Source organism: Felis catus, chromosome A2, assembly GCF_018350175.1.
Source record: "Felis catus isolate Fca126 chromosome A2, F.catus_Fca126_mat1.0, whole genome shotgun sequence".
In the NCBI taxonomy this organism is placed as follows: Eukaryota; Metazoa; Chordata; class Mammalia; order Carnivora; family Felidae; genus Felis; species Felis catus.
The window spans coordinates 168,319,534-168,347,488 of record NC_058369.1 but is presented as its reverse complement, the minus strand read 5'-3'; the positions used below and the strand labels follow the sequence as shown (position 1 = coordinate 168,347,488).

At 54.7% G+C, this 27,955-nt stretch overlaps 1 protein-coding gene and 1 long non-coding RNA gene across 8 annotated transcripts in view; both read left to right on the top strand.

The window, feature by feature from the left end:
- Positions 1–27,955, top strand: part of PTPRN2 (protein tyrosine phosphatase receptor type N2) — an 801,801-nt gene that overhangs the window by 491,975 nt on the left and 281,871 nt on the right. The gene's annotated exons all lie outside the window — the stretch shown is intronic.
- Positions 15,305–16,777, top strand: LOC123384104. The gene is made up of 2 exons (XR_006594727.1): positions 15,305–16,102; positions 16,202–16,777. It is a non-coding gene; the product is annotated as an uncharacterized LOC123384104 (long non-coding RNA).

The following is a 27,955-nucleotide window of genomic DNA, read 5'->3' as shown; positions in this document are numbered from 1 at the left end:
TTCTTCCCTGACCGCTCCTCTGCTCGCCGCGAGCTGTTTCCACGAGGTGCCGGTGTTCTCGAGAGTCGGCTCTGTCCACTTCCGTCACCTGCATTGTCACTTCAGTGGGGGGACGGGTTCACGGGTGACATCGAGCTGATGGCGCCTTTCGGCCCGCCCTGGAAGAACTCCGCGTCAGACTCACTGGCCCGGCCGCCTGCAGCCCTCCCGGGTGGGTCCTGGCGTCTGTCGGGCTCACCGAGGACGTGTGGCCCGTGCCCAAGGACTGGCTGCTCAGGGCTTAGCTTCCTCACAGAGGCCCTCCGAGAACAGCGTGAGGCACAGGCAGCCGTCTCGCAGAGCGTGCGGCGGGACGGGCCCCCTGACTGCCCGCCACACGCCTTCACCAGCACCCCTTCCCGGCCCCCGGGCCCTGCCCCTACCAGGGTGTTTCCCGGGGTGGCCTCCGAGAAGCCGCTTACAGCCACGTTCTCATATCACGTGGAAACCCAAAGTACAGCAGCTTCTGCCTCCATCTGTCCGTGTTCAGTCCTCCGGTGGTGACATCCCAGGGGCTGTGGCTCATGGGGTCATCTTCACCAGCAGCGCTTGGTGCAGCAGGCCTCGTGCAAATGGCCTGGGGCAGCAGCGGCAGCAGCAGACGGCCCGTGCCTGTTCCTCAAGGTTGTGAACCCTTGGTTGCTGTCTGTGGGCCTTGGCATCTGGGTTATGTGTTAATAATTAAAAGCTTCTCATTTGTGTACAGATATGTCAGGATCCTTGCCTTGGGACAAAAATAGGCATGTGTGAAATGGTGTGGAAAAAATAACTTGAAGTGTTCTTAGTGTCTGTAGCTTCACTCATCGCATAAGCAATGTTTTCCCTGCTGATTGAAGTAATCTTTCTCCCTAAGGACTGGCTGGATCTTTTTTTCTGAGTGTCTTCCTGGGAGAAAGATCTATAAAATCTCCCATGAGGTATAAGCCAGCTGGAGAGACTTCAGCTGGCTGGTTTGGTTACTTAGCAAGAGCAGAAAAGTGGATTTTCCCACATCCCCCGGGTCCTGGAGGTGGGAAGAGCTGCTCCCTCTCCGCGTCACTCCGAGAAATGGATGAGACCGTCCTCCCTTCCCTCTGGGCTTCTGTCCTCTTGCTGGGAGGTGAGGTCCGTGCTGTCGCAGGTCCCAGGCAGGGCTGTGCTCTGAGTTTCCCTTCCGTGCTGGGGGACCGATGCCCTGCCCTGAGCCCCACCACTCAGGGCCCGGGACGCGGGGAGCGGCCGCGGGCATGGTGGGCGGTGAAGGCAGACAGGTGCAGAGCACTCACCCGCAAGCAGACGTTCCCGGTGGCTTTGCTGCAGCCTGGTAACCTGGCTGCCGTGACCAGAAGTCTTGGACCAAACAGAGTGGGGCCCCGGACCCGGCAGGTGCACCTGGGCACGGGAAGTAGATGCCCGAGCGGCACGGGCACTCTGTGTAGGGGATCCGTCGCCTCTGCCGGCTTCACGGCCCCCTCCCCCCCGGCGTCTGCTTTCTCTCCTGCTGTCGGACACTGCTTTTCACACCCTCCGCCGGCCGTGTCCACATTCCTCGCCGCGGGAGCTGCCAGCCGGAGGCTCACGGAAACCAGTTCTGGCTGGTTGCTCTCCTGGTGGCTCACGGCAGCAGGCAGTTCAGCTATGATTTGACAGAAGTTGGTGTCTTAGTGATTTTTCTTCTTGACAGGAGCCTCTGAGAGCAGAAAGATCGGTGTGGAGCCCGTGAGAGCTCCAGCTGAGCCCAGATGTTCAGGCAGCGAGGATCCTAGAACTCGAGAAATGGGGGACGCTGCATGGCACCTGCCGTTGCTTCTACAGAGAACCTCGCACCAGCTCTCTGCCAGCTCGAGGCTAGAGGCCGGGGTGGGGCATCGGGGGCTCCCAGGTCTGCGGGAAGACTGGGAGTCCCCCTCTCGGTAGATCAACCCTCAAGGCCCCCAGGGCTGGCGCTCAGAGCAGGGATGCATACCAGAAACAGAACGCAGAACCTTCTAGAACGTGGCAAGGCTCTTCCCGTGTCCAGTGCTGCTCCGTGGGCGCTGCCGGCCTCTGAGCCCTCCTCCTGCCGTCACGCCCCGCACCCATCCTGGGTCCTGAGGGCCAGCCTCACAGAGGTTTGGGGCACGAGGTGCTGCAGGGAGAGCTCGCTGGCCCCCACGTGCTCACTGGGCACGTGGGTGGAACCGGGTGGACCCAGGGGAGCAAGGACGCTTTCCAATGTTCCTCATCACTGTTCTCTCCAACATGCTCTGCGGCTGTGATTTTCTGCTCTCGGGTGAAATCGCTGCTAATCTCAGTTTCCTCCCAGAAAGCTTCTCCCCTGCCCAGTGGGGGCCTGTCCCAGGGGGCTGCCTCCTCCCTGGTTCAGGGGACCCCATGCTGCCAGTCCGGGGTTCTCGCCTGAGTGTGGGTGTGTGGGTTGAGCATGAGTGTGTGAGTGTGGGTGTAGCTGCCAGTGTGGGCGTGGGTGTGGGCATAACAACCACAAAATCCCTGCCGTAAGCCGTCTAGTTTACACAACGAACCAGGTCCCGGGTCCACTTACCGTGGCTCCCGTCCGTGCCAGTGGGTGACCTCCCAATGCGGATCGGCAGCCAGCTGGGGAGGAGCGTGTCAGATGCCACCGCCCCGGTGTCCCCCGGCGGTCAGTGCCCTCGGTCCCTCGGCCGCAGAGCCCGGGGGGCTTGGCCCAGGCTCCCGGCCCCACCGTCTGGCCCTGGTGCCGTTGGGTTTCGGGGAGAGCGACGACGGAGGCTCTGGGCCCCACTGAGGATCGTCAGGCTGCGCCCCAGCTGTTCCCTGAAGGTGGGGCCACCGAAGCCAGGCCTTGGTGGCCGCCTGCTTTCTGAGGGGCGTCTTGGGTGGGCCTGAGAAAGCGGTCGCGCGGGAGCCGGCAGGGCAGGTGTGGGGACAGGCGAGCTCCAGCAGGGCTGTGACCAGAGGTGAGGGAGGGAGTAGCCTGAAATGCCTGGGGTGGGCAAGACGTGCTGACGGGGAAGGAGCCGGGACAGAAGAGCGTGGTCTCGGGACCCATGGGGCCCTGGGGGACCATGTGGGCTGTGTGCGCAACAGGCAGGTGGTGGCCGCGAACGAAGTGGGGGCGTCTGGGAGATGGGCCGAAGCTGGTCGGACCGGCTTGTGTGGTCATTGTCCTGGAACCACAAGTTGGAGAGGGAGAGGGGCGTGGCCTGGAGGGGCCGCTGGGGGAGGGGCGTGGGCCTCCACCGATGCTGGGTGGACGTCACCCCATCTCTATCTCTGGGCAGCTGGCAGCCGGCCGTCTGCTTTATTCCTCCCACCGTAAAACACATGCCCAGCATCTGGGAGGCACCAACCTGTAGTCCTAACTCGAGAGAATTGTGAAAACGGATGGAAAATCAAACCATTGTTATCTGGAACAGATGTGTGACCATCCTTCTTTCCACGTGTGGGGGGATTACAGAACTGGGAGCTGGAAGGATCATTCAATGCAGTGTTTACTTCAAAGTTCGCACTAACTCCCTAAACGTGCCTGTATCCCTTAGCAGCGCCGAGTACGGCTGTGTCACTGGGCATAGTATGTGCAGCTGTGGCCCCAGAGGCCCGGACACCTGGGCAGGGCGCTGGGAGACCCCCAGGAGGGTGGGTGTGGGGAGACGCCCTCTGGGCAGGGCAGGTGCAAAGATGCCCCCCCCCCAGGGGCGGGTGGGTTCAGGGGACCTCCCAGGCGGGGCAGGTGCACAGACCCCTCCCCGCCGGGAGGAGCGTGGGCACGGGGGTGTGGCCAGGACGGTGGGCCCATGGGAAGGCTGCAGTGCAGACGCCAGGGGAGGCCAGGCACCTGCCACGCCAGCATGACGCTGGCCGACCGCCCGGACAGCGGGTCCCTCGACACCCAGTCTCCTTTCGGGATGCTCGCGCCCCTTCTGGCGTAGGCTCCACCTGACACATTCTGACCTTTTTAGGTTGTTTCTTAGCCAGCGGGTCGAGCTCTACTTCTGATTTAAGTGTTAGGTTTTTGCAAACAATTGTAGATTTACAACGTTATGAATATGCCTGCAGGGATGGTTTTCCATCGGTCTTTTCTTTAAGAAAATTTGTCAGCAGACCCTCTCGTCACAATTTCTGGCTCTCGGAAGAAGGCTTATTCGGGCCGCTCAGCGTCCGGACTCAGACTGATGACCGCGCCTGCTGGGCGGCGACACCTGTGGGCGGTGGACCCGCGCCTAATGGGCAGGCGCCAGGCTGGGCTGAGCCCAGGGTGTGACCACGGCAGCAGGCTACCGACGCCGTGCCCCACGCAGTCTTTTGTCTGGGCGCCCGTACAGGGTTCTCTCGGGCAAGAAGAGAAGGCTAGACTTGCTCTGTGGTGGTCGTTTGTGCGAACGGGAGAGCAGACGCGCTGTCCCGGGGGCCTGAGGCTCCGGACCTGAACTGTCAAGCACAGTGATAACAATTTAAGGTACTTACCAGAAATGTCCGATTAAGCCTGACGCACCCTTTAAAGATGGCAGAGAGAGAATAAGGTAATCTGAGTGGATTTGGGTTAAAAATGAATAAAAAGATGAAACGTGACAAAAAACAATAGGAAACGAAAACAGATGCAGAGACCCTCACAGGGCCTCGGGTTCCCGTCGCAGTGATGGGAGGCCTCGGGGTTCCGCGCCGGACGGCCTGCCAGACCTCGGGGTGGGCAGTCTGGAAGTCCCGTCGGCGCCCCGGGGCCGGGGCCGGTCAGAGTCTGGACTCGTCACTTCCAGCCCGAGCGAGGCTGCCAGACTGTTTGCCCGCCTTCTCCACCTCCCCTCCTGACGCCTGGTGGCCTCATGGCGTTGCCCGCCAGTGAGGTGAGTGCCCGCAAAGTCTGCTCCCGAAACAGCACGTGGTGGTCGGCGTGGTGCGCGGGAACAAGGCTCCTGGGAGCCTCGACGCCTTCGAGAGTGTGCAGGGCACAGCGTGAGACTGTGGGCACCAGCAGCTGCCGCCCGGTGTGGGTCCCGCTGCCCGTCACTGCCTGACTCCCGGCGGTGCTCAGGGGCGCTTGTGTGCTGCGGGAATTGGGGTGCGGGGGCCATGGAGGCAGCTCTGACTCGGGGAGTGGAGGGTGGAGACTGGGAGTCCCGCCACGACTGCAGTGGCCCTGTGATTCCAGAAGGAACGGAAAGGGAGGACAGGGTCCGAGAGGAGGAAGCGCGGGTGATGCGTGGCCACCAGAGACCAGGAGGGAGGAGCTGAGAGTCACTCTCTTGTTCCTTCCTGAGGCTGGGGTGACAATCCCACGTTCGAAGGGCGAGCACGGCGTGGGGAAGCACAGTGAGAGCTGGAGGTCAGGTAAACTTGGCAGGACCTCCAGGGCAATACTCAGGTCACCTCGTGGCCGCTGGGTCCAGAGCTACGAGATCACAGCTGCCTCCGGTGGGTGTGCCGGACCCCTGGGGACATGGCACTGTCCTCTCTCTGGCGTCTCCATCCACGGGTGCCGTTGGGCTTTGCCGGTCCCCTGTCCCGCGTTCAGCGGGGACAGGAACCCCACGTGCGCTCCGGAGCGGTGGCCGCGGTGGCGAGGCCAGAGCGCACAGTGGGCGGAGGGGCGAACGTGGAGGTCCCGCGCGGCCTTGGTCCAGCCTCCCACTGTGCCCCCCGCACAGTGGAGCTGCGGGCCGTCGGGAGTGACTTTGCTGGGGCGACAGGGAGAAGCCGCCTCTGGGACAGGCTGTGTGAGGAGTCACCGCGTGTCATCGTGTTGCCCTGCAGAGTCTCTGTCACGACCGTTCTCGATGTAGTTCAGGCCCATCCACTGGGCCTTTGAGGACCGCTGAGAAAATGGGGTTCCCTTCTGCATTTTAATTGTGACGTGCTTCCTGGAAATCCCAGAGCAGAGAGCAAAAGCCTTCCTGAGTTATCTCCAGGGGACACGGAGCCCAGCACTGTCAGAACACGTGGAAAGGGCTCCCGATGAGGCCCGGTCGGCGGGAGCCGGCGGGCAGGCCGGAGCTGTGGTCTTGCCGGCAATTCGCTCCGTTTCTGGGGACTCTGTGTCACTTGGCCACTGGCGGGTCAGCCAGGCAGCCAGCACGCACCTGGAAGGGTAGCTCATCGTGAACCCACCCGAACGTGGCGCAGACTGCTTTCTGGAATCTTCAAATCGAAAGGCTGTTTGAATTGTCTCACGAAGCCCTTCATCTTACACTGAGGGAGCTACGTTTCTGGAAGCTCACGTCAGCTCGGTGAGAACAGAGGCAGGGGGCCCTGGAACGTGCTGTGAAACCACACTGTCCCGCCTCCCACTTCTCCAGGGACCCCCAGACCCTGATGCCCTGGGGCATAGACGGGGGACCATTTCCTATACGTGGTGGTTCCTGACAGCTGGGTCAGCATTTGGGGGTAGAACTGAGGGAATCGGGCCCTGCGACTGGTCCTTCTCCTTTCTGTAGAAGGATCGCACTGACCGTCAGAGGTCTTCGTCCACCTGCACGCGTCACCGATCGCCTCCGTGCTTCGGGTTTTGTGCTAAGAGTTAGAGCTGCTGCTGCCAGGGGTAGAGGCAGTAATTCCTGGGCTCTCAGAGCAGGTACAGCGTGTGGGCACGTAGACCCAACAGAGGACCGGGGTCCGTGCCGAGGGGGACCCGCCCACGGGGGCAGGACACAGAACTCTCCCCCGCTGGCCAGCCTGGCGTCCTGCTGCATCTGTGCAGACTGCTGAAGTGACCAGCACACCCTACGCTTGTTTTAGCTCTTACGTGGCTTCAGCTCCCTTCAGGGAGGTGCTCTCTCCTTCTCCTCCCCAGAAGTGTGCCTCAAAGGGCGTCATGTCAGGAACTGTGCATAGCATGGGGTGAGGGTGGCGCGTAGGAGGCGCCGTGGCTGGGGTCTAGGAGTCTTCTGCAGGGCCTCTCGGCGCAGCCAAGCCCGTCTCCGGGGGCTGATGGGCCCCTCCTCCCTGCCCCAGGCCGCTCACTCTTGGCTGACACTCTCCTTTGCCTTTTGTCTTTGCGTTTTGTGTTTTCTCAACCTGGTCCCGCGACTCAGTGGTCCTGACGTGCAGGGGGAGCTAGTTGGCACGGTCCAGCGAACAGGGAGTACGTCGCCCGCTGGCTGGGTGGTGGGCGGGCACAACGGGCACAAGGGGCCACGGCCTGCTTGCACGCGGGGAGAGAACACGGTCCCTGTGGGGGAGGGCAACCTCGGGAAGACGGCGGGGCTGCTGAGAAGTGTGTAAAAGGGAAGGAAGAAGAGTGAAAACCACTTTATTAACGACCAGTGACTGGAACTCGCTGAACTGGTGCCTGGCACGGGGCAGGTGAGGGGGCTCTGCTGTGGGGAAGGCGGGTCTCATCCTTACGTGGACCTAAACGGGCAAATCCCGCAGGATGCCAGCCGGAGCTGGACTCCACACACATCATTTCCCCCAGGGCACCAGGGGGAAGGCCACCTCTGCTTCCCGCCGGAACGTTGCCATTTCAGCACGAGCCTCAGGGAGACTGTCACCCCAGAACCCGGCAGTACGCGCAATCCCTTCACTGCCCCCGTCTGTCTTTCGGGGTCCCCAGTCAACATGCCCCCAGGACTGCTGCCTACAGGCATGGATCTGGGTTCTGCCGGTGGGAGCACAGTGACGCTGGGCAGGGAGGCACAGCCAGCCCCGAGCCCGTCCGGCAGAGGCCTGAGTGTGGCAGGTGGAAAGGTTCCCGGGGCCTCGCCAGCTCTGGTGGGGAATGGGGACAGGCTGGGACCGGTGCGCCCGGCCACGGTCCTTGGTGGGGAGACAACACCTCACAGTCAATTTGCTATAAGACTGGAGATATTAAGGATTTTAAGCCCTTTCTTGTTTCAAAGAATTCAGTTCCCCACCCCATCCAGGTTTTTGGGTCCACTGTTCCTTCTTACACTCCCACAGACCTCCTCCGAGCACGGAAAATGACCTTGTTTGCGGGGGATTCCGGGAGGGCTGTCCGGAAGGCAGAGGACCACCCAGTCCCAGTCAGAGGCTACCAGCCACTTCCCGGAAGACAGACCAGTTTTCGGTCGTCCGTCTTCCGTGGTTAGTCAAGTCAGGGCTGGTCCTGACGTTGCCGCGGGAGTGCAAACGTTCCTTCCAGAACTTGAGCTCAGTTCTTTTCGTACATGCCCAGGAGTGAATTCCTGTCACATGGTAATTGTATTTTCGGTGTTGAGGACCTTTCATACTGTTTTCCAGAGCAGCCGCGCTGTCTCACATTCCCGCCAGCAGGGCACGAGGGTCTCAATTTTTCCACTTTGCCAAAACTTGTCTTTTTTTTTTTTTTGGATAATTGCCGTACTTACCAGTGTGAGGTACACATACACGTTTTAAACACCTGGATATAAAAATAAATTGCAGGTTATACCAGAGAGAATGTAGGACTAAGGAGTCAGGAGGTCAAAATCTGTGTCCCTTTCTCCCACTGAGCTGTGGTAGACACTGGATGTTACGGGCGAGGCCTCTGGACTGCTCGCCCTTCTATGATCGTTGGTTCTGGCAAACTGGATTCATGTCCCTGCGCTCACTGTAGATACAGCTCGGCCCACAGAGATTTCTACCCCTCGCTGAGCTCCACCCGCCAGGCTCAGCACTTGGCAAGGGGCCAGCACCAATGCCTCGGGCAGCACTGGCCTAGGACTTTCCACGATGATGGGAATGCTCTAGATGTTTGCCTCTAATGTGACAACCACCGGCCATGTGGGATGTTGCTGATGTAACTGAGGAGATACATTTTTTAGGTTGTTTGATTTCTTTCACTTAATGTGAAGTCACGTGGCTACAGTGGTGAGCAGGGCGGCTCGTGTTGTGCTCGTGGTGCGTCGGTGGCCTTGAAGAGCCCAGCTCCTTGGCCTTCAGTGCCCTGTGCCCGTCCTGATGTGGCCATTCTTCTCTTGGGCCACACCCACAGATGTAAAAGCTCCCTGTTTCACCATCAGAAATGAAACCATTCTGCATAAGTACTGAGCCCCCCAAAAGGTGACTATTTTCACTAAAAACATTATCACATTTAGGGGCGCCTGGGTGGCTCAGTCAGTGGAGCGTCCAACTTCGGCTCAGGTCACGATCTCACGGTTTGTGCGTTTGGGCCCCGTGTCGGGCTCTGTGCTGACAGCTCGGAGCCTGGAGCTGCTTTGGATTCTGTGTCTCCCTCTTTTTCTTCCCCTCCCCCTCTCATGCTCTGTCTCTCTCTCTTTCTCAAAAATAAACATTAAAGAAAAAAACTTTTTAAAAACCTTATCACGGTCAGCGTATCAGAAAGATGATGTGTCGTGATGTTAAATAGAACTCTTGGGAAGATGGTTACCCACAATTCCATCAGTTGGACACGCCTTGCACACGTAATGTGTGGTGTGCTGAGATGATAGCTCCAACATTGAAAGCTGAGGGTTCAGATCCTGACTCTGCATTTTGTCGTGTGGCATCGAGAAAACAGAGGCCCTCCCTGGGCCCACCTGCCGGCCTGAGCTCGTGGCACACGGGAGCGCGTGGCAGGTGGGCCACCCGGCCGTCTGCTCGTGTGATGCTGTGTGTCTCACATCTGCCCCCACCCCTCCTGTGTCGACACGGCCGGGTGGTCACCTCAGGACTTGTGGCCGCAAGGCCAGGCAGAGCCAAGTGTCCCCAGGAACGGCCCCGGGCGGTACTCACCTGCTCAGCTCACGTGTCCTTCCTCTCATCATGGCCCCCATCCGGCCACTGCGCTCCCTGCATTTTCACCTTAGTCAGTGCAGGAATTTCCGGCCCTGAGACTGCCACCTCTGGCCGGCAGAGGAGACCCCTCATGACTCTGCCACACACTTGACTTCCTACTGTGTCCGGCCCATTCCGCGGCCGCCTCCTCTGTCCTCACGGAGACTGGCTCTTGTCTTTGAACAGCCGGGCTCAAGTTACCATGAAAACATATCGAAATAGCCCCACCATGCATTTTGCCTCAGATCTGGAAGATTCCACATGTCACGCTACGTCCAAATCTCAGCCTGACTGTGCCAGCGCGAGAGACAACATGTGTCAAATGCTTATTAAGCCCCAAGTCACAGCGGTTGAAAATGGTGCCGTTGAGCAAGATGGCCGCAAGGCTCACGTCCCCTGATCGTGAGAACGGGGCGAGGGAGAGCTAGAAGATGTAAGGGGTGCAGCCTCCCACACGCATCGCTCGCATCTTCTGGCTTTAAGGGCTGAAGGCGGTCAGTCCCTTTCAAGCCAGGACTCGCCCTGAAGCTCAGGGGGCACACCTCGTTCTCTTCCACGAACGGAGTTGGTGACGGGAGCAGGACCTGTGGACTAATGGGTCCAGCGCCTCTCGGGCTTTTTAAGCATCTTCTCCAGAGGAAAAAGATGAAGATCTCAGTGTGACCTCCTCACCCGAGTCACCCTAGAGTGTGACACGTGGAGGTGTTAAGCCACTGGGGACCCTTCCATGGATGGCTTTGTGCTCCCATCAATGCTCTTTGTCAGGCTCTGGACTAGGATGATGTGGATGGAATGAGAGCCCTCACGATCTGCCCCAGAAATCAAGGATCGGCGTCTTCTCTTACCTTTTCCTTTCCTCACTGACACCCTTGGGGCCCCTCATGCCCAGGTGACAAGAGACCTCGCGTCCCCCTCCACAATCTTCCAGGCTTCACATGTGAGTAACTCTGAATCCACGTTCCACTTCTGCTAGGGACCTGCATGGTGGCCTTCACAAAAAACCAGCCTTTGCCCTAGGGTCATAGAAGTGCCAGAAGGGCTTCCCACAAGGTGACTTATGAAGAGATGGAACCCCCCAAGCGAGGAAGGTTGGCATGGGTGAGGGAGGTGGGAGGGCCCTCTGCCGGAAGCAGACGTACGCAAAAAGCCCCAAGAGCCACCTGGCAGGGTGTGGTCGATGCCCCGGAATGACAGGCGGGGAGCTTAGGACTGTCTGGTGAGACGTGTGCAGCACCTCTGGGGGCTTCACGTGACCAGCCTTGCATTTTAGGCACCCTTCTGGCTTCTGTTTGCAGGAGAGGCAAAGATGGGTGACCGGATGGTACTGACGGGACCCTCAGCAGGATTTGGCGATGATTGGATGTGCAGCAGAGGGAAAGCACATGGCCAACAGGTTCTCACCTGAGAAGTCACATGGATGGCCGTGAAACCCACAGAGCCCGTGATGTCGTGTGTCATCTCTGCAACAAAACAGAGAGCTAAGCCCCGTGACTCCCAGTATTTTTTAAAATTAGTTGAGGCAGAATACCTTTCCTCTCCATTCGAATCTTCACACATCCGTGTAGTAGCTGCAGTGAGATCCAATGACGTTAAGCATCCCTGTTTCAGAAAAACGTGGGGTAAGATAAAGCAGGACAAAGTGTTTGCATTTCCTTTAGTAACGGGAACTTCCAGATTACAAAACCTATTGGCGCACAGTGTAAAGTAAGCGGCTCTAAAGAAAGACAAGTAGATACTAATGAATAAATAAATCAGTTATTTCTAACTTAAAAAGTAATTAATAAGGTGTAACTATGTTCCTATACTGTTCCAATCAAAATGTCTGTCCACCATACAAAAAAAAAAAAAAAATCACTATGTGAAGCAGGAAAATGTGACCCATAATGGAGGAAAAAAAAGAGAGTGGTCAATAGACAGAGACTCTGGAGTTTAAAACAACTATTACAAATATGCCCCAGAATTTAAAAGGAAAATACGATCGTACGATTGGGCACATGGGGAACCTGCGCAGAAAACTAGACTATACAAAAGACCACATAGAGATCTGAGAAAAGAAAAGCCTCTGTAAGACGAAAAGGTCACTGGATCGGCTTGACGGCAGAAGAAAGGATCGGCTCATTCGAAGCCAGATCGATAGAAGCCATCCAACCTGAAGAACAGAGAAAAATATTGAAAAAATCAAGAGAGCCCAGGGGCCTGAGGAGTGCCGAGCAGACAAACGCATGCATAACAGGAGTCCCGGGGAGCAGGGAGAGAAGGGTGATGCGTAGCGCCCCCCTCCACCCCCCCCATGGAAGATGAAGCCCAGGGAGCCCCAAGCCACGTGAGCAAGCAGAGAAGAGTCAAGGACATCCCAGCCAGGCTGCCGAGGTCTCAAAGCCAGAAACCCTTAAAAACCGCCCAGCGGGAGAGACACGAATGCTCAAAGAAGGTGAGGGGAGCCTGCAGCGAAGGCGGCCAGGGCGGGTGGTGCCCCGTTGGCCCGGGAGCTGTCGGGTCGGCCGCGCGGGGCAGGAGGCTTCCGCCTGAGGGGCGGTGCACAGAGGAGCGGGAAACAGGAAGGAGCTCGGCTTCGCTTCCTTAAAAAGACGAAAACAAGAGGGAGACTTTGCTTCAGGGAAGGAGAATCCCGTATGCCTGAGACTCCCAAATGTTTGCTCACGTACAAATGATGGCAGGACAGCACGTGCGTGAGTCGGCTCCTGTTCAGACTCCCCCGCCCTCTCCTCCCCTCTTACTCTGTTGCAGTAAGAACGGAAGTGTCTCATCTCTGCCTTTGAAATCTTCTCACGTTTGATATTCTTCATATTAAGATCAAATAAATGTTCATAATATTTGGTTGAGACAAGGATCGTCAATAAGACTGAAATGAGGGGGTAAAAGTGTGAGGCACATCGGGGTGGGTCTCGCCTAAGGCATGTGTCAGCCGCAGTGGGAACGCGACGACATTCGCAGCGACGGACCCGGCGGACGGCGGCTTTGTACGTGAGGCAAGTGCAGGGCCCCTGCAGCGGGACGAGTCGGCCGTGTGCCTCTCGATGCGACACACTGAGAGGGACATGTACCACGCCTGTGCTGCTCTTGCCAAAGTGCAAAACTGCATCTGATACGAGGCAACCTTAGAAGAGCTCAAAGTGAGGGACACTCCCCGAAATACCTGATGGGCACTCTTTCAAACTTTCAATGTCACGAAAGACAAAGAAAGACTGGAAAATTATTTTTAATTATGGGGGGACAGAGACGTGACAATGATCTAGGCTTTGGTTTTGTTATAAAAATGGTACTGGGAACGATTGGACAAATATGAATGAATTCTTTTGATTAGATATTAGTACCAAGTAAATGTCAATTTCCCGACCTCGGTAGCTGTACTGTGATTATGTGGGAGAATGCCCTTGTGGGGATAACGTGTCTACAACTGCCTCTCAAATGGTTCAGAATAATGAAATTAAAATATAAGCGTAAATTACAGAGGGAATTTGGAGGAGAGCATAGTGAAAAAACAAGTTACATTTGGGGAATCTGGATGAAGGTATGCATGGTCCCACATGGTATTCTTACAACTTTTCTGTAACTCTGATATATGTCAAAATAACATGCTTAAAAAAAATAAAGGGCGAGGGCCGTTTAAAATGGCAACAGACAACCACGGCCCACGGAAAGGTTTCCTGCCAGTGTTGGTGCGCTTGTATACAGTAGGAGCTCTGACACGTGCTGTGCACAGCAGCCGTTCTCACTGGCACGTGGAGTTCATCAATAGTAAACTCTAGGCATTTGCGAAGTTGAGTTTACTAAAGCTTAAACTTTGAACGGTCTCACAACTTACCGTAAACAATCCTTAATCATATTTAAAAACAGAGTCTATAGAATTACCCCATAGGGGCGCCTGGGGGGCTCAGTCGGTTGAGCGTCCGACTTCGGCTCAGGTCACGATCTCGCGGTCCGTGAGTTCGAGCCCCACGTCGGGCCCTGTGCCGACGGCTCAGAGCCCGGAGCCCGCTTCGGATTCTGTGTCTCCCCCTCTCTCTGCCCCTCCCCGCTCGTGCTCTGTCTCTCAAAAATAAAGAAACGTTTTTTAAAATGTAGAATTGCCCATCAAAATAAATCAAAGAGGACTCGTACTTTTTGGTTCATTCACGAGCCCCAGAGAGGCCGCTGAGCCTGCAGGGCTCTGAGCACCGCTCAGGAATCCGTGCTCTGTGCCAACGCCGCGCTTCCTGAAAACAGGGTCGTAGGCTAATGGCCCGGCTCGTTGGAACTGCCCTTCCTGAAGTGCCTTCCCAGCATTCATTTGGAAACACACGGGCCATCGTGTGCACGAGCAGAGGGGGCTCCCTCACAGCGGTCCCGCTCCGGCCCCGGACCAGCGTGTCCTTTCAGCAGAGCGAGGACACGAGCGTGCCTGGGCCCGCCTTTCTCGTGCCAGGGCCCTGGCCTTTGAGCCTCACCCTCTGGGGACCCCTCCCTCAGCCCAGGCCTCTGCTTTCTCTCAGAATTCCTGCCGGTAAGCGGCAGAGCCAGCTCTGAGCCGCGAAGCTCCGGAAAAGCCGCTGGCTGGTGCACAGACTGGCGGGCAGAGCCGGGGACCCAGGCTCAGACAGCTCGGAAGACGGCCACGTCCCCCGGCCGTGGCTGCCCTTCTGAGCGCCGGTGCGGAGAAGCCCCGTCTGGCTGCGGCCCCCGCAGCTGCGGAAGGGGCTCTCGGTTCCTCTCCGCCACCCCCGGCCCCGTCAGGGCATGTGCCGCCCGCCCGCCCCCTCGCGTGAGGGAAGGAAGGAGGCCTTCCGTGGATCCGCACGCTCGCCTGTACCCTGGACGGGGCTCCCTCGCCGAAAGAAGCAGGAAGGCGATTCAGATTTTGGGGGCAACGAACGAAGACTTTTTAGATTCCCACGAAAAGATTCAGTTCATCCAAACAGTACTTGCTCTGTGAGTAGCCCCGCGTTTCCGTCGACTTGTTGGCCTCCTCGGAGGCTGCCCCTGCTCGGGTGACATTTGTCTGCTCCTTGATCTGTCTGGCCCAGGGAAGCCCCTTCTAGAAGGGGTGGAGTTGGAAGGTATTTCCGGCACCACCTCAGGCAGTGGGAAGCAGGAGAAGTAAAGGAAGCAAACGCCCCCCCCCCCCCCATCCCGGCCCCGTTCGCACGGGGAGGCTGGCGGTGCTCACAGCCCGTCCATCTGCAGAGTTCACCTATGGGGAACAGCTCGCGGACATTCGGGAAAGGACGCTGACCCACAAAGGTGGTAAAGAGCAGGGCGCTCGCTACACCCCGAACGCGGCAACGCAGGAGAGCCTGCCAGAGACACTGGCTGATTGAGACGTTTGTGACCAAATAGTCACAGATGCGAGCGCACTGTCATTGTGATCGCTTAACGCACCGTGCGCTCAGAATAGTCCAGAGCTGTGGTCAAGGGAAACGTGGCAAGGAAGTGACACTGGGCTTGTTTGCGGGGAAGCCCAGAGCTTGTCCTGGGGTCTGCCCGGCGCCCTGGACTGCGTCCCCGCCCCCAGGGCCCCGGCTTTCTCTGTGGGGCATCCTGCCCGGCCTGGGGGCAAACCAGGGATTGTGTTCGCGGTATGATTCACCTGCTTCTCCCCCCGCAGCTCACGGTGGGCACCGTCAGTTTCGTGTGTGTCCAGGGCACGTGGCTGGGTGGCATGTCTTGACCTCGGGCCTGGCCCCAGGTGGCTGCCTTCCTACTCAGAGATGTGCTGGGCAGGGTGTGGGGGGGAGTCCCCCTGAGACGCCGGGTCCTGGGGGAAGCTCTCTGAGGAAGCTTGCCTCTGGCACAAGTCACTTCAACAAACAGGACGGTTTCTGCACGTGGGGAGTCGTCCCTGACCCGGGAGACCCACAGAGTCCGTGAGAGTGACGGGGAGGGCTCACCTCGAGGCTCGCGGGGCAGGGAGGTGGGAGGGGTGGAAGGCGTGCTAATCGGGGTGAGGCGGCCTGTGCTCCAAGGGCGCGTGTGGGTGAGACCATTGCATTCCCGGGGCACGTGAACCCCACCCCAGCTGCTCGGGACCCCAGTGGTCCAAGGCAGATCTGCGTGGCCTGGGCAGCCACGGGGTGGGGGTGAGAGAGAGGGAGAGCACTTCTGGGGAGGGGGCTCCCCTACGTAGCACAGACCTTCATGTTTAGGTCTCCCAAATTCAGGGCACAGCACTTGACCAGCTCCTCTTTCCCGGCTCACGGAGCATGACCCGTGGGTGAGTGAGTGACCCCCAGGAGGCGGGAAGTCATTCCCTGCAGGCAGCTGGAGGGGGGACTCCAGTGCAGACCCCGCCCTGGGGTGTGAGTTCCCCACCAGCTCGTGACCTCGGGAGGCCTCAGTGCCCTCCTGGGTCGCTGTAGGACTCAGATGGGGAGATGCCCACGCCGCCCTGGCACAGCGTGTCCACCGTAAGCACCCGGTAAGTGTTGGCTGGGCTGGTGGCTCTTGCCCAAAGAGCTCACGCTCCAGTCCTCCAGTTCCCAAGTGAAGGTAACGGCTGCCCCCCATTCTTCACGAGGAGCCAGTCAGACGCACGTCCTGCACAGAAGACACGGGTGAACGCTCAGCCTCGTCACAACCCACAGACTTCACAGCGGAAGGGAGCGCGAAATGTTAATTCTGCCCTGAGAAAAGCATCTGCGTTTCACAAGGGCCCACCTCACGCCCCGTCTCCCACCCACCATGCTCGCCCGCGCCACACAGCCGGCCTTTGCCCTCGGTGGTCGGTGTCACTGGGTTTTCTGTCTTTGGGACTCTGCTCCGGGAGCACTCTGGTGGTGGGACCCCTGCGGCCAGAGTCCCAGACACGATGGAGCAGCGTTCAGCCACCCGCCAGCGGACGGGGCAGACGACCTCCAGGGGCAGGAGGCAGAGAGCATCCTGCCCAGGGCTGAGGGCTTAGCACTCACCCAGGGCTCCTTTATGTCAGCTGTGGGCATTGAGTAGACGTGGCTCCCGATTATTGAGGGCGCGTGGACGTGGGAGACCTCCCCCAAGGCGGCTGCTCAGAGACCCCGTGGCCAGAGCCAGGCCCGCCCAGCCTCCACCGCCCGCTCCCTAATGGGATCGGGATTAAATTGGGCGACTTCTAAGATCCCTTCTTGCTGTCTCATTGTTTGCACTGAGCTGTCACTATCTCGCTTGAATTCAGAATTCGTGGCAATATACGTAAAGCTCTAATATGGCACCTGGCTTGTGCTCGATCGAAGGGGTGTCTCATCTCCAGCTTCCTGTGGCTGCCGTGGTGGGAAGCAGATGATAGGTAGACGGACAGTAAGTATACAGGCAGGCAGATGATGGATCCGTATGTCTCGAGAGCTCAAGAAAGTCTACACCAACCTGCCCTAGTTAGGGTGTGTGTACTGAAAGCCATGGCAAAACCATGAGATATTTTGTAGGCAAATACTGCTCTCATCTGTGGGAGAAGAGGTTTTTGTTTTGTTTTGTTTTGTTTTTGTAATTTCAGGAAATTTTATTCATATCACCAATATGTATGACTAATTATTTACTTATTAAACAGAATTTTGAATTCTAAAAATATTGAAAATAGGATGTTTGGGGATTTTGCTGAACATTCTAGTTTTGGGTTTCACTAGGGTTACAGAGAATCAAGTAGAAAATCTTACAGATATGCATCAGGGAAGAGAGTAAGAATATTCTCTTGAATTCTTTTCCTATTTACCTAGAGAATATATGTTTCCTTTTTATTTATTTATTTATTTATTTTTTGACCATCAATCTCCAGTTTGCATTTATTGAGTACTGGTCCGTACCAGATACTGTGCCGAAAGCTTTTTGTTCATTAATTTTTTTTTAATTTTTTTATTATGAAATTTATTGTCAAATTGGTTTCCATACAACACCCAGTGTTCATCCCCAATAGGTGCCCTCCTCAATACCCATCACCCACCCACCCCTCCCTCCCACCCCCCAGAAACCCTCAGTTTATGAAAGAAATTGAAGAAGATATAAAGAAATGGAAAAACATTCCCTGCTCATGGATTGGAAGAATAAATATTGTTAAAAAGTCAATATTACTGAAAGCTATCTACACATTCAATGCAATCCCAATCAAAATTGCACCAGCATTCTTCTCGAAGCCAGAACAAACAATCCTAAAATTTGTATGGAACCACAAAAGGCCCTGAAAAGCCAAAGTAATTTTGAAGAAGAAGACCAAAGCAGGAGGCATCACAATCCCAGACTTTAGCCTCTACCACAAAGCTGTAATCATCAAAACAGCATGGTATTGGCACAAAAACAGACACATAGACCAAAGGAATAGAATAGAAAACCCAGAACTAGACCCACAAGAGGATGGCCAACTCATCTTTGACAAAGCAGGAAAGAATATCCAATGGAAAAAAGACAGTCTCTTTAACAAATGGTGCTGGGAGAACTGGACAGCAACATGCAGAAGGATGAAACTAGACCACTTTCTTACACCATTCACAAAAATAAACTCAAAACGGATAAAGGACCTGAATGTGAGACAGGAAACCATCAAAACCCTAGAGGAGAATGCAGGGAAAAACCTCTCTGACCTCAGCCGCAGCAATTTCTTACTCAACACATCTCCAAAGGCAAGGGAATTAAAAGCAAAAATGAACTATTGGGACCTCATGAAGATAAAAAGCTTCTGCACAGCAAAGGAAACAACCAACAAAACTAAACTAAACTAAACAATCAACAAAACTAAAAGGCAACCAATGGAATGGGAAAAGATATTTGCAAATGACATATCGGACAAAGGGCTAGTATCCAAAATCTATAAAGAGCTCACCAAACTCCATACCCGAAAACAAATAATCCAGTGAAGAAATGGGCAGAAGACATGAATAGACACTTCTCTAAAGAAGACATCCGGGGGGCCAACAGGCACATGAAAAGATGCTCAACGTCGCTCCTCCTCAGGGAAATACAAATCAAAACCACACTCAGATATCACCTCACGCCAGTCAGAGTGGCCAAAATGAACAAATCAGGAGACTATAGATGCTGGAGAGGATGTGGAGAAACGGGAACCCTCTTGCACTGTTGGTGGGAATGCAAATTGGTGCAGCCGCTCTGGAAAGCAGTGTGGAGGTTCCTCAAAAAATTAAAAATAGAACTGCCCTATGACCCAGCAATAGCACTGCTAGGAATTTACCCAAGGGATGCAGGAGTGCCGATGCATAGGGGCACTTGTACCCCAATGTTTATAGCAGCACTTTGAGCAATAGCCAAATTATGGAAAGAGCCTAAGTGTCCATCCACTGATGAACGGAGAAAGAAATTGTGGTTTATATACACAATGGAATATTACGTGACAATGAGAAAGAATGAAATATGACCCTTTGTAGCAACGTGGATGGAACTGGAGAGTGTTATGCTAAGTGAAATAAGTCACACAGAGAAAGACAGATACCACATATTTTCATTCTTAGGTGGATCCTGAGAAACTTAACAGAAGACCATGGGGGAGGGGAAGGAAAAAAGATGGTTAGAGAGGGAGGGAGCCAAACATAAGAGACTCCTAAAAACTGAGAAGAGGTTTTAGAATTACGCACAACAAGAGAAATCTGGGGACGTTTTCTGGCGCAGAATGCTGCAAATGACTGCCCGCCTTTCTTCCAAGGTTTCCCTTTTCAAAGGTCATTTCGTGCTTTTCCGGCTGTTCCAGGGTGTGACTGCTGGTGCCAGCTTCTCTCTGACACCTCACTGGCCCTGACCAGCAGCGCTGGCTTTGCCCGACTGTGCCAGAAATGCAGGATCCCAGCCGCGGCCCCTAGGTCACAGTCTTGCGCCTCCACAAGATCCCAGGCGATCCCTGTGCACGTGACAGCTCCAGGCACCTCCTGGCTTCCGCTGGCCTCCCCCACCCCCACCCAGGCAGGGCCGGCCTCCAGCCGCGGGGAGTCAGAGAGTTAGCCGCTGGACAGAGTGGAGCCAAGCTGGCCTGGGCGTGCAGGGACCCTCTCTGCCACTCGGGGCCCGGCAGAGGCAGCCGCGCGGACTTGGGACTCTGCAAGATTCTGGAAGAAGGAGACGCTTAATGCACTCGGACCGCTGCCTTGGCCTTTCCCGGCGTCGGCTGCTGTTCCCGTCGGCTACAGACGGTGAGGACTGCAAACGTGAACCACGCAAACTCGGGCGAGCTGGGCAGCGAGCGTGCAGGGGCGAGTGCCTGTTTGGCAGGGCGGGCCTCGGCCGGCCGGCGCAGGGGGTGCTTGTGCGGGCCTCGCCAGAGCAAGCCAGGGCGCCTTCTCCATAACCGGGTGACCTCTGTACTTCCATCCTCTTTCTGAGCTCGGAAAGCCTCGTGCCACGAGCGGACAGCCACCTGTGGCTGCTCTGTGTCCAGCTCTGACACCGGACCGACCCTGGGGCCCCCGAGGCCATCCCGGGACGGGGGTTCAGACAACGTCCAGGAGGAGGCGCTGCCTCTGCCAGGCCCTACTGGCCTCGTCAGCCGCGACCGCGATCGAAACCCAGGATTGTTGCTGACGATGCTTCAGCTGAGAATTCCTCCTTAAACGTGCACAGTGCGTGGGTTCCAGCGGGAGCCACCCTGAGAAGGCCCAGGGACCGCCCACCCCCCCAACGTCCCTGCCCTCCCCTGTCCTGGAGCTGGGCTTCTGCGTGAGGCCCGACTGCCCCCACCCCGGGCAGGGGAAATGCACTACTGTGGGCCCCCCGACGCCCCTCCCCTTCCAGTCCAGCCTTTAGGATGGGCTTTCCAGACCCCTCCATTCCTGGTGTTCCTCTCCTGCCACCTGCCATCGTGGGCCAGGGGGCCCTTAACAAGCTGCCATCGAATTGAAAACCATGTCCAGGTAGTTTTCTTGAAGAGATTTCACATTATCCTTTGAAAACCCTCCATTGGTTTGTTTGGAACCCCAGCTCTACCTGTCAGAGTCGTTTCGCAGAACCGACCTCTCCGTGTCCCTGGCTTCTTATCTGTTGGGTGAGGGGATGGGGTTGTGAGACCCTGAGAAGCTTGATGATCATTGACTTTGCCCGTTGAACTCGTGCAGGATCTTCAGAGGTTGGTTTCGGGCCCCCGTTTGGACCAACGGGCTCGTGCGGATACGGACGACGTTCTCTGCATCTTTTCCAGCCAAGTGTGCTTGACGGCCCCCCTCCCCCACCTCTCGTGAAGAATGAGCCGGGCTCCGCCTGGCGTGTCCTGTGGCTCAGGCAGCGTTAGCCCCAGGTCCGGATGGTCCCTGAAGAGCCAGGTCCATCTTGTCCTGCCCCAGACGCACCAGCCCGGTCTTATCTGGGTCGCAGGCAACAGCAGCGATGAGGCCCTGAGGCTGCTCCCACCCGACCTGCACAGACTCCTGGTGACTCACCTGATTTTCCGAGTTTGGGTTGGAAAACGTCCCCGGGGTGGCTGTAACACTGTGCACCTTACAGCGTTAGGATAAACATGAAAAACCCAGAGCGATGTTTTGTTTATAGACCCGTATGAAAACACACACAGTTTAGGCTAAACTTTACATTAAACCCTGGTTGCAAAGAAACGTGTTCACCTGAGCAAGCAGTCTCTGGGGTCTTTATCAAAATGACGTTAAGGAGAAGGAGGAATTGGTTACCTGCGGCGATAGGCATCCACGGGGATGGCGGGTCCCAGAGCCGGCTTGATACCCGTGCCATCATTTGTATCGTATATTTTCACTCCGCTCTGAAGCAGAGCAAATAGGTTTTTGTGAGCCAGTGACCTTATGGATTAGCTGTGTTATTTGTGACTTAGTGAAGCAGTCAGTTGAAATATTGAAAATGTTTTCCCAACTCAGTCTGATTTCAGTGTGCCGCAGAAGGACGCGACGTCCCCTTCCTAATGAATAGTGAGGACCGCTTGCCTCACGCCGTTGGGAAGGGAGGGGACCTAACCTTACACAGTGCGGCTTCTGCCACGCCCAGAGAGAAAGCTCACGTTGACAAAGCGGTCAAAGCAAATCACACTTGCTAGCTTGTCTTCAGCTGGGAGAACGTTCATCTCGCTTAGCTCGGTACTTAGCAGTGGATACGCTCTCCCGGGGCATCCCGGTGCCGCAGAGTCAGGACCCGCCGCCGGCCTCGAGCGAGCCTCTGGTACTGCGGCCCGTGGGCAGATGTCCCCTCCCTTCCTTGCCGCGTGTTGGGGTGCGGTGCAGGGCCCCGTGGCGCAGCAGAGGGGAGGCAGCCGGGGCTACGCCCTCCTGCAGGGTCCCTCTCCTCCTCTGCCCTGTCTCCTGGATTTTGGAAATCAAAGAGCCCTGGGACGCCTGGGTGGCTCGGTTGGTCGGGCGTCTGACTCTTGGTCTCAGCTCAGGTCACGGTCTCCGAATTCAAGGGGTCGAGCCCCGTGTCCGGCTCTGTGCTGGGCATGGAGTCTGCTTAAGACTCTCTCTCCCTCCCTCTCTCCCTCTGCCTCTCCCCCACTTGCTCTCTCTCTGTCTCTCAAAATAAATAAATAAACTTAAACAATTTTTTTAAAATCCCATAATGCGATGATAGACACAGAGCGCCAGTCAGTTGGGTTGGACAGTGGTAACTGCTGCTTAGACCCCTGCTGACCAGTAATAATCTGCAGCAATAATCTTTGTGCAGTTGGCTGCCCTTTACCTGAAGTTCCCAGGGTCATCTGTACTGCAAATAACAACAACAGGCTCCTAACCTTTGGTTTTCCAGTGGGCTTTATTTTTAGAGCAGCTTTATGTTTACAGAAAAGCCGTGTAGAAAGTACAGAGGGCTCCCACGTCGCTCCCACCTGCCACAGGTGCCCCGTTACGGACACGTTACGTCGGTGTGGGACGTCGGTTGCGCCTGATGAGCCAGTATTGACACATCGCCGTCGACTCAAGTCCGTGGTGTACGTTCGGGGTCCTTCCTGTGCTGTGCGTTCTGTGGGTTTCTCTAGATGCACAAGGGTGTGCGTCTACCCTTCATGGTGTCATGGCTCTAGAAATCCTCAGTGCTCCACCTGTCATCTCTCCCCCGTAACCTCCGGTAACCCCGGTCTTTGTACTGACTCCAGGGTTGTGCCTTTTCCAGAACGTCATGGAGTTGGAATCGCACAGCGCGCTGTCTTTTCAGGTCGGCTTCTTTCACTTTGTAATACGCGTTTAAGGTGCTTCCGTGTCTGTCCGTGACTTGACGGCTCATTTCTTTTCCGCACCGATAATGCCCCGCTGTCCGGACGGACCACAGCGTGCTCCCCCGTCGTCCACTGAAGGGCATCGTGGTTGCTTCCGAGTTTTGGCAGTTATGAGTAAAGCTGCTGGAAACATCCATGCGCAGGTGTTGGCGTGGATGTAACTTCTCACCTCCTCTGGGTAAATGCTGGACCGTGTGCTGCGAGAGTGTTTACTTCTGTGAGAAGCCTCCAAACTGGGCTCCAAGCAGGCTGCACCACTTTGCGCTCCCAGCAGCAGTGCGCGAGAGCTCCTGTCACTCCACATCCTCGCCGGCTCTTGCTGTCGTCAGGGCTCTGGATTTTGGCCGCTCTGATCGGCGTGTGATAGTGCCGGGGGGGCCCGTAGCGGGTGGACTGACTCGGGAATGTGCAGATCCTGACCTGCTGCACGAGGGCACGGCCACCCCCACGAGGAGGCAGGTGGCTCCCTCAGCATCCTGGCTCCCACTTTGGGAGGTGAAACCCGCAGGGTCGCTTTGATCGAAGACGTGGTTTCACTACACCCACACAGACCCGTCGTTACTTGCAGATCTCAGAACGGGGCTGCAGGGAGCGAGGGACGGCGTCCCCGTCCCGGGTCACCAGTGACCAGAGATGGAGAGCAGGCTGGCCAGCCTTTTACCCACAAGGTGGTGGGCGTGGGGGCCACTTGCTCTTTGAGGCTCAGCCCTAAGTGGCTATTTGGAAAAGGCCCCCAGGAAAAGCAGGGCAGGAACTCAGTCTTTATCTAAGTGCCCCGCTCGGGGCGTGGGCAGGTGGCCATGCTGTGAGAGGCCCGGACAGCAGCTCAGAAGAGCGAAAGTTGTTCTTCCCGTCACAGTAATCGTGTGTTTCCCTGACGCTGCGGGGTGTGGGGTGTCCTGTCACGTGCTCTCTGCCATCTGTGTGCCTTCATAGGTGAGGCATCTGTCCTGGTCGTAAGCCCTCTTTTTTTCGTGGGTTGTTTGTTTTCTTGCTGTTGACTTCTAAGAGTTTTTATACGTGTTGTGTGATTTGCTTATATTCTGTGTACACACAAGTCCTTTGTCAGGTGTGTCCTCCGCAGACGTTTTCTCCCGGCTTCTAGTTTGTCTTTTTATCCTCTTAATCATGTCTTTTGCAGAGGAGAAGTTTTTAATTTTAGCAAAGTTCCCCTTGTCAATTTTTTCTCGTATGGATCATGCTTTTGGTGTTGTATCTAACGTCACCCCCAGCCTGGCTCATCTAGGTTTTCTCCAGTCCTCTCCCCTAGGAGTTTCATACTTTTGCATTTCACACTTGGGTTTCAACGTGGAAGGTGTGAGGTCTGTGCCAGCTCTGTTCCCTGCATGGGGACGCCAAGTGTCCCCAGTGCTGCCTGCTGAGAAGACTGTCCCTCCCCCACTGACTTGTCTTTGCCCATCCACCCAAGACCAGCTGCTGGCCTACAGGTTTGGCCAACTCAGCTTCCGGCTTCGTAAGGTGTGGCAGGAAGGGTATTTCTCCCAAGAGGCTTTAGAGGCTCTGAACATTTCGGGTCCTGGACATTCAGAGGGAAGAGGAACTTGGCAGGGCCCCAAACTGCCCTCAGTCCACAGTGGGCATGCCCCTGGTGTTGACCCTGTGTGCCCTGTGGCTTCCTCACTCAACCACAGGCATGTGAGGTGCCCACACACGGTCACTGACCCCTCAAATTTCCCGATGAACTTTGCTCCATCACGTTCGGGCTCATCCGTTTCCTCAAGGAGATTTGACAATGTTTTCTGTTTCTTCATAGTTGTCTATTCAGATTCTTTCTTCAGTCTTTGTCAGTTCAGTAATTTATATTTTCTTTGCTGATAGTTCAATTCCTTAAGAGTTCCAAATATTTATACATAAGTAGTAGTATTACCTCGTAACTCTAAAATTTCCACTGTACCTTTGCTTATATTTTCTGTTTCATTATTAATTTTTGATAGTCCTAGGGTTGGACGTGTCTTATTTTTCTGTTTTAGACTTCTGGTAAGAGTTTATGTACTTTTTGCCTAAACTCCTGCTTTTGGATTTATTCATCAGTCCTGGTTTTCTTTTATAGTTTATTAATTATAATTTTATTTCTTATTCATGTTCCTTCCTCAAGTTCTGGTTCCATAATGTGAACACCTAGTTTTTGTTTTCTTTGTTTCTTAAGTGGCAATGAAAACGTCACTGGCCCACACCCACCACGATGAAATCTTTGATTACCTCACATGGTTTAGATTTACAGTGTTTGTATCATTATTTGCTCAGTATTCTGAAATCATAGTTTTGATTTCTTCTTTAAGCTAAGAATTGGTGAAAAATGTATTTTTAAATACCCAACTGATTGGACAGTTTTGTTTTATGTGGTTACTAGTTTTTAATTTATTAAATTATTTATGTAAATTTTACTATTTGGAAATCATGAAGGCCTCCTTTACCTAATACCTGACCTAATACCTGATCGGCTATATTTTTGTTTCTGTGACATAGAATTTGACCAGCCACTACTGAGTTGTCTTCTGTGCGTCCCCCATGGGTTGGGGAGAGCGTCAAGGCTGGTCTGCCATTTAGTAGCTGTGCGACTTTAGGAAGGGAACTTATTTCCTGCAGCGAGCTCAGTGTTCCTCCCTAGTGCAAGGGGACAAGTGAAAGGCCCTATCTTGTGGGGCACATAGTATAAGGTGGAGAAAGCGCTGGGCACAGTCCCCAGAGCATGGGAAGCAGGTGCCTGTTGGGTCTTCTGTCTGTCAAGCCGTGGGAGGCACATCAATTCTCCTTTACCAAGTGCAGTGTTTTTGTTTGATTTCTTGGCACATACACCGTACCTTCATTTTGGATTTTTAAAACATTAACATACAATTACTCTATTTCACTTAAAAATAACTTTTTATGTAATTGTATATTGTCTTGATGTGAATACTATGGCCCTTCCTTCATTTCTGTTTATATTTACCTTATTTCTTTCCCTACCCTTTGAGTTTTTAATATTTCTAATCTGGTTTGTTTTAGGTGTCTTTCTTGTAGATAACACTTTTGGCCTAAGTGGGAGAATTTGTCCTGGGAGTAAAATTTAACCTATTTACATTTATTGTTGTAACTGTGTGTGTTTTTAATTCATTACCTTCTTTCATGCTCTCCACTTTCTGTGCCTCCTTTCTATTTCTTTCGTGTGGATCACGTTTTGTTTTATATTGTTCTCAAGTGACCTGGAACATGCACTCACTGTTGTAAGTGCTTCAGACGTTTCAAGCGTAGCTTAGATCTGGATATTCTAACTATCAACTTCAGGAGAAAACAAATTCTCTCATCTTAGTTGGGCACCTACAGATCCCTGCCTCCTCTCACTTGGTAATGTGGAGGCTGAGTTTAACCTCATGTTTGCTGTGATCAAAGGGTGTCTTTACCAAAGTCTGTGCTAATAGGTGGGCAGGGACAGGTATAACAAAACTCAGAACCTAAAACCGCTACGGTGCGACTGGAAAGAAGGCTCTTTGGGGGGCAGGCTCCAGGCCTTATGGCTGAAAATTGTCAGAAAATGTGTTGATAAGGAGATATGGCTGTTTGTCCAGAGGACTTTTAATAATAATAATAATAAAAAAACCTTCATCAGATTTCACTGAAATTTGCATGGGAAAGCCAATTACACAGAGAAATTGGTGGAAAATCTTATTATGGGCACCTACCTCTAGCTTTACCTGCTTACTCTAATGTTGAGAGAGAAATGGGAAGGAGGTGAATTTCCATCTCTCCAGAGCGCCGTGGTCCCTCCCTCCCTGTCACTTATATTGAACATAGCAGTTCGCCAGGACCCACGCACCGAAAATTGCTGAAGATAAACATTGTATTTTAAATTACTGCAGGCAACCAGGCAGACTGGAAAAAATCATTTGAACAAATTGAAAACTGAAATGTTGATATCAGATATTAAATTAATGTAAGTGAGATTGAAACAATATCTAATTAAAATAATTTGAAAAATGACTTGGAAATTGAAGCTGACATTAGCTTTTACCAGCCTGTCATTATTATTACCGCACAGCCAAGCTGCATTTTCACGGAAGCCCTGCCCGCTCTCCAGAGACTTCACAGGAGACCGGCAGATAAAAGTCTCATTTATTTACTCGGTTATGGGTGGAAAACAAGGGCTAGAGACCCTTTCTTGGGGCCCTGAGGCATTTGACAAATCGACCTTTCAGTTTGCAAGGAGAGAATGCACTCCAGACCCTCTGTTCCAGTGAGGCTGGACCATGCCCTGTGCCTCCACCTTATGCAGGGCGTTAGAGAGAGACCAGCGGCTTCGGAAGGGCAGAGAATGTCAAGTGCAAGCTTGCCCGCTCGGGGGCCGCTGGCCAGCGGGTCCGGGAGGGACGTCAGAAGTGCGCCCCCAGGGGCTACGCGGTGGGTCAGGGAGCCCTGCACTTGGTGAGTGCAAATGTGGCGGCATTAACGCTCCTCCTTTCGTGCCTCTCAAACACCTGCTTCCAGAACCGTCCTCCCATCTCTGTTTTATGAATAAAAGATACTTAAAGGGGAGGTCTGTCACAGTGAGACACGCGCCCCCTCATGATCCGTGGGAGAGTGAGGCAGGAGGCGGCCTCTAGCCCACGTCCTTGAGCCACGCCGAGAATGTGGCAGCGCCACGTTCAGAGGAGATAAGTCTGCCCGTCTGATAAGTGGGAGCTTCGGGGTGTGGGGTGTCCGCATGCGAGGTGCTCTGCAGAGAGGGCGCGATTGTTTTTGCTATTCCACCGTCCCAGCAAGAGTTCCTGCACAAATTGCATACAAACATTGAGTAATCTGACAATTTCATACACATCTGTTTATAGTTATGTTTCATATGATATACAATTGCCAGATTATTGAACGTGTTACACACTTTACGTTTAGTTTCCCAGGGTTTTGCGTCAAAGTAGAGTAGGTTGGCTACTGCTCCGTGAGCAGAGGGGTTGAGGATGGGGTGGGGGCTTCGCAGAGAACTGCTGGGGGTCCCTCTTCCCACCGGTGCACTGGAGGAGCAGACACAGGGCTGACCCTTCTTTTCCTTCAGAAAAGAGCCCAAGATGCCGAGTGCAAAGATACAGATCCCTTAGTAATCACATCAGGCATCTGGCGATACTGAAATTCTTAGAGACCCTCGCCCAAGTGAAAGTC